General features: G+C 33.5%; 1 protein-coding gene across 13 annotated transcripts in view; it reads right to left on the bottom strand.

Annotated features, from left to right (window-relative positions):
* CEP112 (centrosomal protein 112) overlaps positions 1–20,570 on the bottom strand; it is a 605,978-nt gene that overhangs the window by 344,513 nt on the left and 240,895 nt on the right. The gene's annotated exons all lie outside the window — the stretch shown is intronic.

Below are 20,570 nucleotides of genomic sequence, written 5' to 3'. Positions count from 1 at the left end.
CCTAAACCAGGTAGGTTGAAAACAGAGAAAGAATATTATAGACCAATCTCCCTAATGAATATTGATGCTAAAATCTTAAATAAAATATTAGCAAAAAGACTACAGAAAATCATCCCCAGGATAATACACCACGATCAAGTAGGCTTTATACCAGAAATGCAGGGCTGGTTCAATATTAGGAAAACTATCAGTATAATTGGCCATATTAATAACCAAATTAACAAAAACCATATGAGCATCTCAATAGATGCAGAAAAAGCATTTGATAAAATCTAACATCCATTCCTATTAAAAACACTTGAAAATATAGGAATAAATGGACTTTTCCTTAAAATAATCAGGAGTAACTATTTAAAACCAGTAGTAAGCATCATATGTAATGAGGACAAACTGCAACCATTCCCAATAAGATCAGGAGTGAAACAAGGTTGCCCACCATCACTGTTACTATTTAATATTTTATTAGAAATGCTAGCTTTGGCAATAAGAGCTGAGAAAAAGATTAAAGGAATAAGAATAGGCAATGAGGAAACCAAATTATCGCTCTTTGCTGATGATATGATGGTATACTTAAGAGAACCCCAGAGATTCTACTAAAAAGCTATTAGAAATAATCCACAACTTTAGCAAAGTTGCTGGTTATAAAATAAACCCACATAAGTCATTAGCACTCTTATATATCACTAACAAAATCCAACACAGTTACAAAGAGAAATTCCATTTAAAATAACTACTGATAGTATAAAATATTTAGGAATCTATCTGCCAAGGGAAAATCAGAAACTTTAAGAGCAAAACTACAAAACACTTTCCACACAAATTAAGTCTGATCTAACCAACTGGAAAAATATTAAATGCTCTTGGATTGGGCAAGCAAATATAATAAAGATGACAATACTACCTAAACTAATCTATTTATTTAGCGCTATACCAATCAGACTTCCCAAAAACTATTTTATGACCTAGAAAAAATAACAACAAAGTTCATATGGAAAAACAAAAGGTCAAGAATTTCAAGGGAATTAATGGGAAAAAAAATCAAATGAAGGTGGCCTAGCTATACCAGATCTAAAATTATATTATAAAGCAGCGGTTACTAAAACTATCTGGTATTGGCTAAGAAATAGACTAGTTGATCAATGGAATAGGTTAGGTTCAAAGGACAAAACAGCCAATAACTTTAATTATCTAGTATTTGACAAACCCAAAGACCCCAATTTAACAAAAATTGCTGGGAAAATTGGAAATTAGTATGGCAGAAACTAGGCATTGACCCACACTTAACACTGTACACCAAGATAAGGTCAAAATGGGTTCATGATTTAGGCATAAAAAATGAGATTATAAGTAAATTGGAAGAGCATAGGATAGCTTACCTCTCAGACCTGTGGAAGAGGAAGGAATTTATGACCAAAGAAGAACTAAAGATCACTATTGACTACAAAATAGAAATTTTTGATTATATAAAATTGAAAAGGTTTTGTACAAACAAAACTAATGCAGGCAAGATTAAAAGGGAAACAATAAACTGGGAAAACATTTTTACAGTCAAAGGTTCTGATAAAAGACTCATTTCCAAAATATATAGAGAACTGACTCTAATTTATAAGAAATCAAGCCATTCTCCAATTGATAAATGGTCAAAGGATATGAACAGACAATTTTCAGATGATGAAATTAAAACTATTACCACTCATATGAAAGAGTGTTCCAAATCACTATTGCTCAGAGGAATGCAAATTAAGACAACTCTGAGATACCACTACACACCTGTCAGATTGGCTAGAATGACAGGGAAAGATAACGTGGAATGTTGGAGGGGATGTGGGAAAACAGGAACACTGATACATTGTTGGTGGAATTGTGAACACATCCAGCCATTCTGCAGAGCAATTTGGAACTATGTTCAAAAAGTTATCAAACTGGGAAAGGGACCCGTATGTGCCAAAATGTTTGTGGCAGCCCTGTTTGTAGTGGCTAGAAGTTGGAAAATGAATGGATGCCCATCAATTGGAGAATAGTTGGGTAAATTGTGGTATATGAATGTTATGGAATATTATTGTTCTGTAAGAAACGACCAGCAGGATGAATACAGAAAGGATTGGCGAGACTTACATGAACTGATGCTGAGTGAAATGAGCAGAAACAGGAAATTGTTACATACCTCAACAATGATACTGTATGAGGATGTATTCTGATGGAAGTGGATTCCTTCGACAAAGAGAAGATCTAGCTCAGTTTCAATTGATCAAGGATGGACAGAAGCAGCTACACCCAAAGAAAGAACAGTAGGAAATAAATGTAAACTGCTTGCATTTTTGTTCTTCTTCCCGGGTTATTTATACCTTCTAAATCCAATTCTCCTGAGCAACAAGAGAACTGTTCGGTTCTGCACATATATATTGTATCTAAGATCTACTGTAACCTATTTAACCTTTTATTTATAGGACTGCTTGCCATCTTGGGGAGGGGGTTGAGGGAGAGAGGAGAAAAATTGGGACAGAAGTGAGTGCAAGGGATAATGTTGTCAAAAATTACCCTGGCATGGGTTCTATCAATAAAAAATTATTTAAAAATAAATAAATAAATAAAAAGAATTTCTGATGAAAAGATCAGAACGAAATAGAAAATCTGACTTTTATTTTTTTGATTAAAGTTTTTATTGTCAAAACATATGCTTAGAGGGCAGCTAGGTGACACAGTGGATAGACCACCAGGCCTGAAGTGCGGAGGACCTGAGTTCAAATCTGACCCAGACACTTAACACTTTTTAGCTGTGTGGCGCCCTGGGCAAATCATTTAACTCTAACTGCCTCAGCAAAAACAAAACAAAACAAAACATATGCTTAGATAATTTTCAACATTTACCTTTGCAAAATTTTGTGTTCCAAATTTTGTTTCCTTCCCTTTCCCCTAGCCCGCACCTCTAGATGGCAAGTAATTCATGTGCAATTCTTCTATGCATATTTCTACAAATATGCTGCCGCAGAAAAATCAGATCAAAAAGGAAAAAAAAAATAAGAAAACAAAATGCAAGCAAACAACAATAAAAAAAGGTGAAAATACCATGTTGTGGTCCATACTCAGTCCCCACAGTCCTCTCTCTGGGTGCAGATGGCTCTTTCCATCACAAGACCACTGAAACTGGCCTCAATCACCTCACTGTTGAAGAATCATGTGCATGAGAATTGATCATTGTATAATCTTGCTGTTGCTATGTACAGTGTTCTACTGGTTCTACTCATTTCACATAGCATCAGTTCATGTAGGTGTCTCCAGGCCTTTCTGAAATCATCCTGCTGATTGTTTCTTATAGAACAGTAATATTCCATAACATTCATATACTGTAACTTATTCATCCATTCTCCAACTAATAGGCATACACCTGCTGAATCAAAAGGAATGCACAGTTTGATAGCCCTTTGGTAATAGTTCCAAATTGTTCTCCAGAATGGCTGGATCAGTTCACAATTCTACCAACAATGTATTAATGTCCCAATTTTCCCACATCCCCTCCAACATATGTCATTATCTTTTCCTGTCCCTCCTGAGAAGTGTGTAGTGGTACCTCAAAGTTGTCTTAATTTGCATTTCTTTGATCAATAATGATTTATTCATTTTATATGAGTAGAAATGATTTTAACTTTCTGGGGGGCGGGACCAAGTTGTTGAAGAGTAGACATGACTTTCTGTGACTTCCTCTGACATTTTCTCAAACCAAGAGCAAATTAAGCCTCTAAACTGGTTTTAGAGTCAAAGAATCCATAAATGTTTGGGGTACAAGATATTCCCAGAAGAAGATACTTTGGAAGAACTTCAGAACAGGTGTGTTTCAAGTGGACAAGGGGATAATCTGCTAAGCCCAGACCACAGTACAAAGAGATCAGAGAAAGGAGCTGTATGGGGAGTCAGAGCATTGCAGTTTCCATGCACTTGGGAATCTTCTGTGAGACTCTTAGACTACTTTGCCCTGGTTGCAAGCAGGTGATTTGGCAGATTTGCTACAAAAGGCAAATTGTAAACCACTTCTAGAAGAACTCCGGACCTAGCCATGATTACCCATCACCAGAAATCAATCAACAGAACTGCCACAGGGCAAATTAAAGCAGCTGTCATTCCTTTGCATTGAACAGACCTCAAGCTTTAAAAAAAATGAATAAAAATCCAAAAAGAACTCTCACCATAGACAGATTTTATGGACATGAGCTGGTCCCCATTTCAAAAGGCTTTCTTGAAAGACTGCATATAGGATCTTAAAAGAGAGTTAGAAGAAAATGAAGAAATGAGATCATAGCAAGAAGGAATGGAAAAAGCATATAATGCCCTACTAAAGGGATATTAAAAAGAAATCAATTCACTGAAAAACAAAATTTGTGAAATAGAAAAAGAATGTAATTACAAAAAAAATTCAATTGACCAATTACAAAAGGATCTAAAAAGATAACTGAAGAAAATAATACACTAAAAATTAGAATTGAACAAATGGAAGTGAATGACTCAATAACATTTCAAGAATCCAACAAAAACAAAAAAAAATTTGAAAAAATAGAAGAAAATATGAAATATCTCCTAGGAAAAACAAATGACCTGGAAAATAGATCTAAGAGACACAATCTAAGGATTATGGGACTTCCTAAAAGCCATGATGAAAGAAGAATTTACATTATACACTTCAACAATACTGTATGAGGATTAATTCTGATGGAAGTGGATATCTTCAACAAAGAGAAGCTCTAATTCAGTTCCAATTGATCAGTGATGGACAGAATCAGCTATACCCAAAGAAGAAACACTGAGAAATGAGTGTAAACTGTTTGCATTTTTATTTTTCTTCCCAGGTTATTTTTACCTTCTGAATCCAATTCTTTCTGTGCAACAAGAGAACTGTTGGGTTCTGTACACATATGTATAGGGCTGAAACTATTGGGTTGATACGTTGGGACTGCTGAGCACTTGAGGCTAACTACTGATTGGACAATACTCTATGGGGATATGCTTGGAAAATGATCCTTTCCGCTATCCATGGTGGCTCAGTGATTGGTATACAGAGGATTGTAGGAGGGACTAGAGGGTAGAGTAAGATGAGCGAGGAACACATTCTCGGTGATGAGTGGGGGAAGACTGGCCGAGGAGATTCTGCTTCCATCCTGTTCAATCCCACTACTAAGACCAAGAATAAAGATGGATTTTTGCTTATCCTGACTCCGGCTGATTCTGAGGTGTCCTGGATGCTAGCATGATCATCACACACATATACTGTATCTAGGATACACTATAACATATTTAACATGTATAAGACTGCCTGCCATCTAGGGAGGGGGTGGAGGGAGGAAAGGGAAAAACTGGAACAGAAGTGAGTGCAAGGAATAATGTTGTAAAAAATTATCCATGCATATGTACTGTCAATAGAAAGTTATAATAATTTTTTAAAAGGGGGAAAAAAGAAAAAGAAAAAATAATAATCTGGACATTATCTTACAGAAAATCATAAAAGAAAACTGCTCTGATAATTTAGAATCAGAAGGTAAAATAGCATCAAAAGAATTCACCAATCACCTTCTGAAAGAGACCCCAAAATTAAATCCCCAAGGAATATAGTGGCTGAACTTCAGAACTAAGGCACCAAGGAAAAGATATTGCAAACAGCCAGAAAGAAATCATTTAAATACCAAGGAGCTACAATTAGAATTACCCAGGATCTAGCAGCTTCCAACTTAAAAGATCAAAGAGGCTGAAATCTGATATTCCAAAAGGCAAAGGAACTTGGATTACAGCCAAGAATAAGCTATCCAGCCAAAATGAGCATTATCTTTCAGGGAAGAAAATGGGCATTCAATGATATAAGTGAAGTTCACCTATTTCTAATGAAAAAGCCAGAACTGAACAAAAAACGTGATCTCCAAACACAGAACTCAAGAGAAACATAAAAAAGATAAAAAGAAAAAAACTCTTGAGAACTATATTTCTGTTATGGGTATAATTTAAGAGAATGTGGGTATAATTTGATTTTATTATGATAATATGAAAAAGAAAGTAGAGGTGGAAAGGGGATCAAACTGGAAAAAGAGGAAAAAGAAGGTAAAATAAGGGAAATTGCATCTCACCAAGAAGCAAAGAAAACTTATCATAATTGAAGGAAATAAGGAAGAGGATGAGCACTGTGTGAATATTACTCTCATCAGAGTTTGCTCTAAGAGAGAATATCAGACATATTTGGTTTCACAAAGAAACTTTTCTCACCTTATAGGGAAGTGGAAGGGAAAGGGAGAAAAGAAATGGAAATACTAATAGAATGGGAAACAGAATTATTAGGGGAGAGGTATAAAAAAGGGGGAGGGCTGCTTGATGGAGGTGGTCATCAAAAGCAAAATACTGAAGAGGAGAGAAGAGGGAAAGAAAAGAGAAAAGCATAACTTTGGGTAAATAAGATGTCAGGAAATAGAAAATTAGTTATTTTAACTGTGAATGTGAAGGGGATTAATCTCCCATAAAATGAAAGCAAATAGCAGATTGGATTAAAAGCCAGAATCCTACAATACATTGTTTACAAGAAACACATTTAAAGCATAGTGATACATACAGAGTGAATGTAAAGGGCTGGAGCAGAATCTATTATGCTTCAAGTGAAGTAAAAAAAAAGCAGGGGGTAGCCATCCTGATTGGAGATCAAGTAAAAGCAAAGATAGATCTAATTAAAAGAGATAGGGAAGGAAACTATATTTTACTAAAGGGTACCATAGATAATGAAGCAGTATCAATACTAAACATATTCACCAAGTGGTAATTTAATATCCAGATTTCTAGAAAAGAAGTTGAGAGCTGCAAGAAGAAATAAACAACAAAACTAACCTAGTAAGTGATTTCAACCTTGCTTTCTCAGAACTAGATAAATCAAATCACAAAATAAATAAGAAAGAAGTTAAGGAGGTAAACAAAATGTTAAAAAAAAAAAGTTAGGTATGATAGATCTTTGAAGAAAATTGAATGGAGACAGAAAAGAGTTTACTTTTTTCTCAGCAATTCATGGGACTTATACAAAAATTGATCATGTGTTAGGGCATAAAAACTTCAAAATCAAATGCAGAAAGGCAGAAATAGTAAATGAATTTTTTTCAGATCATGATGCAATAAAAATCACATACAATATAAGGCCAGGAGAAAACAGACCAAAAGTTAATTGGAAATCAAATAATTTAATCCTAAAGAATGAATGGATGAAACAGCAAATCATAGACACAATCAATAATTCCATCCAAGAGAATGACAATAATGAGACAACATACTAAAATATGTGGGATACATCCAAAGTGGTAATAAGGGGAAATTTTATAGGTCTATATATTTACTTGCATAAAACAAGAAGGAGAAGATCAATAAATTAGGCTTACAACTAAAAAAGCTAGAAAAAGAAGAAATTAAAAACCCTTAATTATATACCAAATTTGAAATTCTGAAAATAAAAGGGGAGATTAATAAAATTGAAAATAATAAAACTATTGAATTAATAAATAAAACTAAGTTGGTTTTATGAAAAAAACCAACAAAATAGATGAACCTTTAATTAATTTGATTAGAAAAAGGAAAGAAGAAAATCAAATTGTTAATCACAAGAATGAAAAGAAAGAACTTTCCGCCAATGAAGAGGAAATTAGAACAATAATTAGGAGTTATTTTCCCCAACTATATGCCAATAAATTTGCTAATCTAAATGAAATAAAAATATAAATTATCCACGTCAACAGAATAGGAAATAAATTATTTAAATAGTCCCATTTTAGAAAAAGAATTAGTACAAGTTATTAATCAACTCCCTAAGAAAAAAATCTCCAGGGCCAGATGGATTTACATGTGAATTCTACCAAACTTTCAAAGAACAATTAATTTCAATACTATCTAAACTATTTGAAAAAATAGGGAAGGAAGGAGTTCTACCAAATTCCTTTTATGACACAGATATGGTGCTGATAGCTAAACTAGGTAAGGTGAAAACAGAAAGAAAATTATAGACCAATTTTCCTAATGAATATTGATGCAAAAATCTTAAATAAAATATTAGTAATGAAATTACAGAAAGTTATCCCCACAATAATACACTATGACCAAGTAGGATTTATAACAGGAATGCAGGACTGGTTCAATATAAGGAAATCAGCATAATCAACTATATCAATAACAAAACTTAACAAAAATCATATGATTATCTCATTAGATGCAGAAAAAGCATTTGATAAAATCCAACATCCATTCCGTTAAAAACACTAGAGAGTATAGGGATAAATGGACTTTTCCTTAAAATGATCAGTAGCATCTATTTAATACCATCAGTAAGCATCATATGTGATGGGACAAACTAGAACCATTCCCAATAAGATCAGGCATGAAACAAGGCTGCCCACTATTACCATTATTATTCAATATTGTATTAGAAATCCTAGCTTTGGCAATAAGAGAAGAGATTAAAGGAATTAGAGTAAATCATGAGGAAACCAAATTATCACTCTTTGCATATTATAGGATGGTATACTTTAAAGAACCCTAGAGAATCAGCTAAAAAGCTACTAGAAACAATTCACAATTTAAACAAAGTTGAAGGATACAAAATAAATCCATATAAATCAGCAGCATTTTTATATATTACCAACAAAGTCCAGCAGCAAAAAATACAAAAAGAGGGGCAGCTAGATTGTGCAGTGGATAGAGTATAATCCCTGAAGTCAAGAGGACATGAGGTCAAATCTGGCCTCAGACACCTAACATTTCCTAGCTATGTGACCCTGGGCAAGTCACTCAACCCCAGTTATCTCAGGAAAAAAAAGAGAGAGAGAGAGAGAGAGAGAGAGAGAGAGAGAGAGAGAGAGAGAGAGAGAGAGAGATACAAAAAGAAATTCCATTCAAAATACCTGTCAATAGTATAAAATATTTGGGAATCTATCTGCAAAGGGAAAGTCAGGAATTATACAAACACAACTACAAAACACTTCCACATAAAGTCAGATCTGATCAGTTGGAAAAATATCAAGTGCTCATGGATAGGCTGAGCGAATATAATAAAAATGACAATACTACCTAAATTAATCTACTTATTTAGTGCCATACCAATCAAACTTCCAAGAAATTATTTTACAGATCTGGAAGATCAAAAGGTCAAGAATTTCAAGAGAATTAATTTTAAAAAATGCTAAGGAAGATGGCTTAGCTGTGCCAGACCTAAAACTATATTATAAAATATTATAAAAACTATATTATATAAAGCAGTGGTCATCAAAATCATTTGGTGTTGGCTAAGAAATTGAATAGTTGATTAGTGGAATAGGTTGAGATCACAACTCAAAGTAGGCAATAACTATAGAATCTAGTGTTTGACAATCCCAAAGACCCCAGTTTTTGGAATAAGAACTCACTATTTGATAAAAACTGCTGGAAAATTTGGAAACTAGTATGGAAAAAATTAGGGCTTGACCCACATCTAACATCACATACCAAGATAAGATCTAAATGGGTTCATGATTTAGACATAAAGAGTGATATAATTAAATTAGAGGAACATAGGATAGTATCTCTCAGATCTATGGAGAAGGAAGGAATTTGTGTCCAAAGAAGAATTGGAATTCATAACTGAACACCAGATAGATAATTTTGATTATATTAATTTAAAAAGTTTTTTTTTTAATTAAAGCTTTTAATTTACAAAGCACGGATGGGTAATTTTTTCCAACATTGACCCTTGCATAATCTTTTTGTTGCAAATTTTCCCTTCCTTCCTCCCACTCCCTCCCCTAGCTGACATGTAGTCCAATACATGTAAATATTTTGAAATACATGTTAGATCCAATATATCTATGCATATATATATATATATATACACAATTATCTTGTTGCGCAAGAAAAATCAGATCAAGAAGGAAAAGAAAAACTGAGAAAGAAAACACAATGCAAGCAAATAACAACAGAGAGAATGAGAATGCTATGTTGTGTTCCAAACTCTGTTCCCACGGTTCTCTCTCTGGGTATAGATGGCTCTCTTTGTCATTGCACAAATGGAATTGTTTTGAATCATCTCAACATTGAAGATAGCCACTTCCATCAGAATTGATCGTTGTATAGTCCTTGTTGTTGCCATGTATAACAATATTCTAGTTCTGCTCATTTCACTTAGCATCAGTTCATGTAGGTCTCTCCAAGCCTTTCTAAAAACATCGTGCTGGTCGTTTCTTACAGAACAATAGTATTCCATAGCATTCATTTTTATTTTTATCTGTTTCTTTTATAACATGACTAAAATGAGTGTGTTTCACATGATTGCACACGTATAATTTGTATCAATTTGTTTCCTTCTTAATTAAGGGTGATAAGGAAAGGAAAGAAGGGAGGGAAAAAAATGTGGAACTCAAAAAAATTTTTTAAATGAAAATTATTTTTACTTGTAATTGGGGGAATAAGATATTAAATTAAAAGTAGGGGGTTTTGTTTTTCAGTAAGTTTTTATTAATATCTTCTGTTTCTCTTTCACTATCATCAGTCATCTCCATTATCAGTCTCCTAACATATCCCAGAGAGACATTCCAAATAACAATATACATATTTTTTTTCCCTTTTTAGGATTGCTAGATGGCACAGTGGATAGAATGCCAGGTCTGGAGTCGGGAAAATTCATATTTTTGAGTTCATATGTGGCCCCACACACTTACAAGCTGTGTTACCCTGGACAACTTATTTAATCCTGTTTTCCTCAGTTTCTTTATATATAAAAAATGGCAAACTACTCCAGTATCTGCCAAGAAAACCCTAAATAGGGAGATAAAGAGTCAGACACAACTGAAATGACTAAATAACATATTTTTAGAAGTGGAAAAAAAAATCAGTGCAACTAGTAGATATATTGAAAAAGTCTAAAAAAATGTGCAGTTTATAATATATCCTTTGGACTTCCCACCTGCACAAAGGGGGTGGTTTGGGTTATCTTCTCATATCAACTCATTCAAGTCCTACTGATTTTTATAATTTTGTAATATAAACTTGATTTAGGGGTAGCTAGATGGCAGAACGGATAGAGCACCAGCCCTGAAGTTAGGAGGACCTGAGTTCAAATTTGACTTCACACACTTAACAGTTCCTAACTGTGTGATCCTGGGCAAGTCACTTAACTCCAATTCCCTCAGCAAAATATATATAAACACACACACACACACACACACACACACACTTGATTTTTTGGTATGTGGTTATTCTTTCCATTTATATTGTATTGTTTTCTTGGCTCTGTTCACCTCAGTCTGCATCAGTTTATAGGCTACTTCTGTGCTTCTTTGCATTGATCACACATATTACATTTTATAGCACAGCATTATACAGTTACATTCATATACCAGAATTTGTTTAACCAATGATCTTATCTGCTTCTAAAGAAAGAACTTAGAAGAATTCATGACCAAATAAGGGATAGAGAGAATCATAAACGATAAAATGGATAATGTTGATTACATAAAATTAAAATGTTTTTGCAACAAATCCAATGTACCTCAAATTAGAAGAGATATAATTGGAGTTAAACCTTTATAACAAATTTCTCTGATATTTCTTGTCTCCAAGCTTATGATTTCCAAATTTTTCTATCTGATCTAACCTCTCCTCTCAACAACTAGTTGCTATACTCTTTTTTCTTCACCCTTGAGAATTATTTTACTTCCTTAATACTTAGTTCTAGAGAATTCATGAGCAAACAGGCGATCAAGAGATTCACACAAGATAAAATAAAATGGACAATGCTGATTACATAAAATTTAAATGTTTTTGGACAAACAAAATCAAATACAAATAAAATTAGAAGAGAAATTATTGAAATTAAATCTTTGGGATAAATTTCTCTGATAAAGATCTCATTTTCAAAACATATAGGCAAGTAATTTAAATTTTTAAGAATAAAACCTTTTACCAAATGTTAAATCACCAAAAGGTATGGTCAGGAAGTTTTCAAAAGCTATATGAAAAATGCTTCAAAATGTTAATAATTTGAGAACGGTAAATCAAAACAACTCTGAAGTTCCAATTCATCAGATTTGCAGTTAAACTATGAAAAATGATAAATGTCAAAGAACATACAGGAAAACAGGCACATAAATGTGTTCTTCAAGCTATGAAATGGAACAGACTTTCTGGAAAACAATTCAAAATACTCAGAAAATTAGTAAACTGTGCATATCCTTTGACCTAGCACTAGTCCTATACAACAAAGAGATCAAAGAGGGAAAAAAAGAAATATGAACAAAAATGTTTATACTAGCTCTTTTTGTAGTAGCAAAGAAATAACAACAACAACAACAAAAAGACCCACAACACAAAACATATACAAGAAAAACATGAATAAAAGAGGGAAATGACATATTATGCACAGAAATGTTTATTATTATAGTAGCAAAGAACAGGAAACTAGGAAGTTTCTGTAAACTAGGGAATGGATAAACAAATATGAAATATAAATGAATTGAAATACTACTTTGTCACAATACATTATAAAAGGGATGGCTTCAATAAAACCTGAAAAGATTTGTATGAACTGATGCCAAATGACATGAGTAGAAAAAGAAGAATAATTTATACAATAATAACCACATTGCAGAAATATAACTTTGAAAAATTCAAGAAATCTAGTCAATGAAATGACCAAACATAGTTGCAAAGGACGAATCTCTTGATAGAGATGTTATGAACTCAGATGCAAGATACATAAATTTTTGAATATATTTAACATAAGAATTTACCTTGCATTAACTATGCATAGTTGTTGCAATGAAATGACCCACTCTGTCATCACTGGTTTCCTTTTTCTAAAAACAATCAAAGCCATTCATAAATCTCTACTGAGTGCTAAGGAAAAGGTAGCCCTTGTCCTTCCTCATCCCCAACTCAGTCCTGGAAGCATGTCAACTCTTCCTATGTGGGAAAAAAAGAGATCTAGATGCTTGATCAGACAAGTTGAGCATGGGCTTTTTTTTTTTTTTTGATACTTTTGACTGTCTTTTCTCCTTTTTATTCCATCCCTGAACATAGGTGAATGAGCCTGGGATAGATGGATATATCCTACTACCTTGTGACTTTGAAAGGTCTAGAGATATTAGTTTGTTTGACTGGAGCTAACTAGTTCCAGATATAGTTTCTGTTTCAAAGAAGTTGACCACCTTAAGGAGAAAAAGCTTGATCACTGGCCAGAGTTAATAGAACACATGAAGTTAAGGGAAATTTCCCAGATAATTCAGGGACAATGTGAAATGTGAAATGCTTATTCAGCAGTCTCATAAGCTGATTCATATCTTGTTGTTTTAATTATCAATCTACTATGAAAGTTCAACAATAATTATGTTAGTCTATTGGATTTTAAGTATTTGTCAATACTTGCTTGTAGGTCTTTTGTTACGTTTTGCTTGTGAGTTTTAATGTTAAATACACTTCTTTTGTGAAAAGGAAATAAACTGTCCTATACATGATCCACCAGGGGTCCTAAAACTTTTTAAATAGGGGGCCAGTTCACTGTCCCTCAGACTGCTGGAGGGCCGGACTATAATAAAAACAAAAACTTTGTTTTGTGGGCCTTTAAATAAAGAAACTTCATAGCCCTGGGTAAGGGGGATAAATGTCCTCAGCTGCTGCATCTGACCCGTGGGCCGTAGTTTGAGGACCCCAGACTACACTGTATAATGAGCAACTGTCTACTCCCATTAGGGAAACTCTAGAAATGAACCAACAGCTAAGCTTTAAGTAATTTTTCTAAGATTGGGAAGCAGAATGAAAGAGGAGAGCATGACCTTTTTTAAAATGTATTATGCTTTTCTATTTCTGACTGTGAGCTGTGCCTGCTAGGTCCAGAATAGAAAGGCCTCTTAGTAGATAGAGAGGAAGAGTCCTGTGCCTCAGTAGTCCTAGAAATCCTATGGCAATTATGGTTGTTAAATATTCATTATCTCATTTGATCTTCCAAACAATTCTGTGAGATGGGTACTATAGATATTATTTTCCCCATTAAGGAACCTAGACTTTAACAAGTTAAAGTGACCTGCCCAAGGTCACACTGATAGTAAATATAAGATGGGATTTAAACACAGTTTTACCTTATGCATTGTCAATCACTTCAATTATATCATGCTGTAATATGAGAGAAACTTGAAAAGTAAACTACATAAGTATGATTATTAACCTCTAGAACTTTTCTATTGATACAATATTCAATACAGAAATAGCATGATAAAATCAATGAGTACTTGAGTGAGAGGTAGTTTGGCACAATGCATAGAAGCTTGCCTCTGAAATCAGGTAGGCCTGCCTCTGATCTCTACTGACAGCATGACCCTTAGCAAGGCATTGAACCAACTTCATAATGCCCTGGAAACTTTCAAGATTTAAGCTGCAGAGAAGTTGCTGAAGTCCATCATTGGAATGCAGATCAGTGAAATCACAGGTGTAGGAGAAAAAATGAATGCATAATTATTTGCTTGACCTTGGGTTTCAAATGCTTCTTTTAGGTTATATCCCACAATCAAAATGTTTTAAAATTTATTTTAAGGGCCAAGGTAAATATAAATGATTATTTAATATGGGATCAAGTCTATAATTTCATCCAGGTAAAGAAATCTGAGTATAGAAATTCCTATCTCTGATACAGATTAGAAATGTCAGTAGCCTGGACACTCAGACAAGATTTGGGGTGCACTGAGATTTTAGGATTTACTCAAGGTCACCTAGACATTTCTGTAATGTTCTTGTTTGGTTTTCCTGGGTCAGCCTTCTTCTCAGTAGAATAATCTCCATGAGAATAACCCTTTATTGTCTCCTTCAAAGTCTTGTCTCCCTGCCTGGGGCTTCAGCTAGCTTTCTTAGAGGCCTTCCAGAGTCTTGGTTTCAGTGGAGAAGTGCAGGAGACCAGCCAGCCACCACAAGGCTGATGAAGATGGAAATGAATCTCTCTCTCCTTGGCTCAAGCTCCCCTCTCTAGTCCTTTGTCTTCTCAGCCCTCTCCAATCTGGCTGAGGCTCCCAGCTTATATGTTCTACACTGAGTATAAACCAGTCATTATATCACCAGGAAACCATTATTTGTTGTAAGATTAAACCAATCATACTGAATTTAGAGAATATTAAGCACTAGATACCCTAGTCTCATCTAGAGAACCATTGTCTCATCAATTCCACTGATTTAACATCTTGTAAGAATCCTTGTTTCAGAATTCTGGCCCATAACACATCAAAGATAGCATTTAAATCAAGGTCTTCACAAACTCAAGGACAGTCTTCTATGTACTGGAAAATGTTATCTACTTTCATGATTTTATGCTACTCAATGCAAATTCAAGAAAATGTTTAAAAAATTCTCTTCTCTGGAGATAGAACATCTACTTTTTAAATAAAGAGAAAATACATTTTAAATTTCATAAATGTGAGCATCTTTGAAAACAAGGTATATATATTCTTTTAATACACATTCACATGAAGCAGGCCAGTACCCTGCTTCACAAACCCTAGGTTTGGTCATAGATCATTGGTACTGGAAAAATCATGAAACTAGGGATTGAAAGGTCCTGAGAAATTGTAGGTTAAACTCTGGTTAATTCCCCAATTTTTAGGTGAAAAACTGAGCCCCAGAGATGTTAAGTGACTTGCATATGGTCACACCAGTAAAATTAAAAGTAGTATTAGTATTTGACCCTAGTTCCTCTTACTTCAGAACTATTGCTCTTTCCAATGTATCAGGAAGAAAGTTTTTGTAACATTTGAACTCATAAACATAGATTATTAGTAGTATATTATAATTGTTCTCAAGTCTTCTCAAAGCTGTACATTCTATTTTGAAAATAGGAGTCATTCTAAGACAGGAAAAGACAATGATAAATGGTGGAGATGTGGGAAAACTGAATAAGTTATATAAGTTATATATGAATGTAATGGAATACTACTATTTTATAAGAAATGTTCAACAGGCTGATTTCAGAAAGCCTGGAAAGACTTATATGAACTGATCCTGAGTGCAACGAGCAAAATCAGAACATTGTACACTGGAACAGCAAGATTGTGTGATGATCAACTATGAAAGATTGTTCTCAAAAATAAAATGGATAGTTTGATTTTTCTTTCCCAATATAATTCACATGGAAATATGTTTAAAATGATTTTACATGTATAACCTATATCAGATTGCTAACTTTCTTGGAAAAGAGAGAAGTAAAGGAAGCAGGGAGGGAAAAAAAAAGGAACTCAAAGCCTTACAAAAATGAACATTAAAAAGCATCTTTACATGTGATTAGAAAAATAACATATGCTATTAAATTTAAAAAAAGATTTTATTACAGAAGAAATTATCTTTGACATAATAGAAAAATGAAAGTAGATATAGAAAATAAAGAAACATAGCAATACAAATATAAAGTATAATATTTGATCACTCATTTCAAGTTTCTGAGGTTTATTTTCTCTGGAAATGAATTTTCCTTCCACATATAAAGCCAAAGTGCTAAAGAGTTGATTCCTTTTTCTCCTTTCATTTTTAATTCATTTATTTTTGTCTTTTAAACATTTTTTTAAATTTTAATTAAAAAATAACATAATAGAAAAAAAGAAAAGACAGAAAAGAAAAATATAACAAAACAGAACATTGTCATGTGTCCAACAGAACATCAGGAAGGATTCAAAATATATAAGAATAATATTCATGAACGTACAACTTTGCTTCCATGCTGCATACTTTTCTTAACTTTATTCTTTTTTTTCCCCTTTCATCCTCTCCACAACTCCCAAGCAGGCTGCAGTTAAGCACATATGTTTTCATACATACATATATAGATATATAGATACACACAAGTACACATACACACATACACACATATACATACACATTCACAGCCATCCACAAATCCACATATTCTATATATATGCATATATATCTATATATTCAGACACATATCTACAGACACACACATTTAATCATATGTAAACATGCATTTAAAGCAATATTATTATCTAACATATAATATAGATTTCTCTCAATTAAATCTTTAAGTTTGACTTTGAGATCAATGATTACTAGCCATACTTTTTTTTTTTTAATTCTACTCCTAATCCTTGTTGTAATGTTTGTTTTTATCTCTTTTTTCCTGTCCCTGTTAACTCTTCTACTTTTAATTCTGCTTCTTTGTAAAGGGCTGAAATTCTTAAAAGGTATGCTTGAATCAGACAACTGAACACTTGAGGCTAATTACCTATTGAATAATGATTCTATTAGCATATGTTTGGAAAAATGGCCCTTCTCACTGTTTGGTGCTGGCTCAATGTTTGTTGGGAAAAAGAGAGGGTAAATCATTAAGACTACATATTCTCCCACCTCAGACCAATATCTTTCCTAGCTTTAATGTGTTGATCTTATTATGGTGTCATAAGGCATAATTCCCAGCCTCCATTCTTTTCTTGGTTATGTATCCTTTGTCCCTGCCCAAGCCCACACAATGAAATTTCCATGGCAATCTGAGTCTATTATTCTTTGTAAATATATATAAATTTTACTTTAATCTTTTATGTATCCAAAGGATTTATTAGTTAGTGTCTACATGCTGATTTGCCCATTGGGTCCAAACAAGAAAAGTGAAGGGAGAAGTAAAGGAGAAACTTCATGTCTGTTTTGGTTCTTCATTTCTCACTATATATAGCAGTAAAAACTATTAGAAAATCTGAGAGGATAATGTTCTTGCCTCAGGGATAAGTAAAACAGGAACTATGAGACTGCAATACAAAATGGAACAGAGAAACGCTAGATTGAAGTAACAAGTGTTGGCAGTAGAATAATTGGCAAGTAGACCAATACCTGAAGCGTGCAGAATAAAAGAAAGGGGATGACCAGGGATCCAGTTCAAGACTAAAAAGGGTCATCAAATGTTTACAAAACAAAAAAGTATTCTCTTTAAAAATTCTTTAACCTATCTCCATATATTGAATCCTCCCCTTTCTCCCACTCCTCTCCTCTGGAGCTCTGAGTCCCTGGCCCATGCTATTAAAACTGCAATCTAAATCTTAGAATTGAATTGCTACTCCCATTTTCTGGAATAGGGAAAGGTTTATGGTTAAAAATGGAAGCAGAAAGGGAAAAGAGAAATCATGCTTTGTTTCAAGAGTTAGAACTCTAAAGACGCTTTCCTATAGTAACTCTTTTACATAATTGAGTCATGCTCTATAATGAACTATCTTATGTTTCAGATAATCAAATACGCCAATGGACTTGTGATTTACCTGATGTAAGAATTATTTAGAAAAATGAAGAGATTAATCCATGCATACCTACCCATCCTGTGCAACTAAGTTTTGATGAACTGGCCTAGGAAGCTAATCAACTTTCTCAACAAATGAAAAAACTACAAACTTGGACAGACTATTAAGTCACCTAATTTGTACTACACTCCCAGTCTCTAAGGCTTGAAATCAGTGAGTAATCCTGGATTCTTTACACTCTCTCTCACCCCATATCAAATCCTCTCTCCTCTGACACTGACACAACTCTAATGCAGGCCCCTATCACCTCATATCAGATTACTGCAAGAGCTTACTGGTGAGTTCACCTGCCTCAAATCTGTTACTACTTTAATCCACCTTTCATTCAGCCACTAAAATAATTTCCTAAAATTCACTTCCTAAAATAATCATGTAACCATCATCATCATTAGACTCAAACTCCAAGGACTTCCTATTGCCTCCAGGAGCAAATACAAAATGATTTTTGGCATTTAAAGCACTTTATAATCTAGTCCCTTCTACCTTTTCTGCAGGTTTTTCACATATTTTACTCCCTTCCTTACACTTTACTAGGTGGGGTTGGCAGGGAGAGCTTGAAGTACTGATAAAATTATTCCCTGAGGCAAATAAGGAAGGGCACTTATAGAAATAAGTTTAATTTTAGTTATTCTTTGTGGAAATTGTAGGTAGCCTCACCTTGCTGGATCCAGCCAGAAATCCAAATCATGTCAAACCTCTGAGGTTAAGTTTCCTCTATAAATGTTTTAAATGCTTTAACACCTCACCTTTGTCCTTGCAATATATAACTCTCTCAAGGACTGAATTCATCTTTCATCTTCCCCTGCTTTTTGTGCTATCTCCTCTATCTCTGCATGTTTATTTTGTAATTATTCTGCATTTACTTATCGATGAACATTTATTCCATCTCCACAATATAACTCTAAATGGACTATTTCATTTTCTGTACCTATATCCCTAGAATCATGCTTAGTACACAGTAGGTATTTAACAAATGCATGTTTATTAATTGAGAAACCATCAAAGAGATATTCCTATCCAACCATTTCAATCTCCAATCCATCTTTTATGCTCTTTCAATTCAATAAATTCAATGAACATTACTGAGTGCCTGATATGGTACTTACCACTCTGTGATGAGTATTATATATTTCTAATGAAAACATACTATTATATACAAAATAAAAACAAGAATAAATATACTATTTTCAAATCATTCAATTAGATTATAAAATATAGACAAGAAATTCATTGAAAATTTAGCATTCAACATTCTGAATTGTTAATTGTTAATCTTAAAAGTAGAATTTTATGTAAGAAAATCTACTCTGTCAAACTGAAATTACCGCTATCAAACATGAACTTACAAAAAAACTTAAAATCTGGTCATATATCAAATGAGGAGACTAAACACTAGAAACTTTTTTGTTGGTTGGATTTATTTCTGCCAATGGAATAAAGAAATAGTGTTATGCCACAGTTCTCTTTTAATGTCCTGACCTAGTTTCCCTAATTGTCCTATTTAGTTACTCTGCCTCATGTTATAACCATTCTCTCTTAATGTTTGATGGGATAAAGGTCTTTATCCATTTTAGACATCATTAGAATATCAGGAGCCTCTCCAGTACCTCCCTCCATTATGCCTGCCTCCATTATGTCATCCTCATCCTAGGTTCCTCCCCCCATTAGGCATCCCCATCCAGGTACCTCCTCCATTATGTCATTGTTCTTGTTATCCTATAAAAGAATCTTGTATAGGACATTCACTGCTGGATTCTTTGAGACCATGGTCTCGTTCAACCCTGGGACCAAAGCATGGATCCATTTGGTCTGAGCAAATCTCTCCCATTTAATAATTAAATTGTTCTCTAATCTCTATCCTACTCTGTTTCTCTGGTATTACAGCAGTACTTCTGAATGAATCACAATTTAAGACTAAAAAAAGGGAAGAGTTATTCTTAAGTTTGTATTTTTTTGGTATATTTCAAGTGATAAAAAAAAAAATTCAAGAAGAATAAAGAAATTAAGATAAAGCTTCCAGACTAAGATGACACTAAAGAAAATTATTAGCGCCTTCATAAAACTTTTAGTCAAGGTAGCTGAGATAATGCCTTTTCCCTCTAAATTTCCAAGAAACATGTAAAATATACTGAGTAAAAGAGATGCAAGGAAATTAGAAATTTTGTTATTTATACTAAGAAGAACCAGAGAGGAAAAGGAATCAATGTAAAGATATACAAAATGAAAAATCTTATAATAAATTTTATGGGAACAGCTGTAATACTTTAATTG

Source organism: Sarcophilus harrisii, chromosome 4 (genome assembly GCF_902635505.1).
Source record: "Sarcophilus harrisii chromosome 4, mSarHar1.11, whole genome shotgun sequence".
Classification (NCBI taxonomy): Eukaryota; Metazoa; Chordata; class Mammalia; order Dasyuromorphia; family Dasyuridae; genus Sarcophilus; species Sarcophilus harrisii.
Note: the sequence above shows the minus strand (reverse complement) of the source record. Positions and strands in the feature narration are given on the sequence as shown.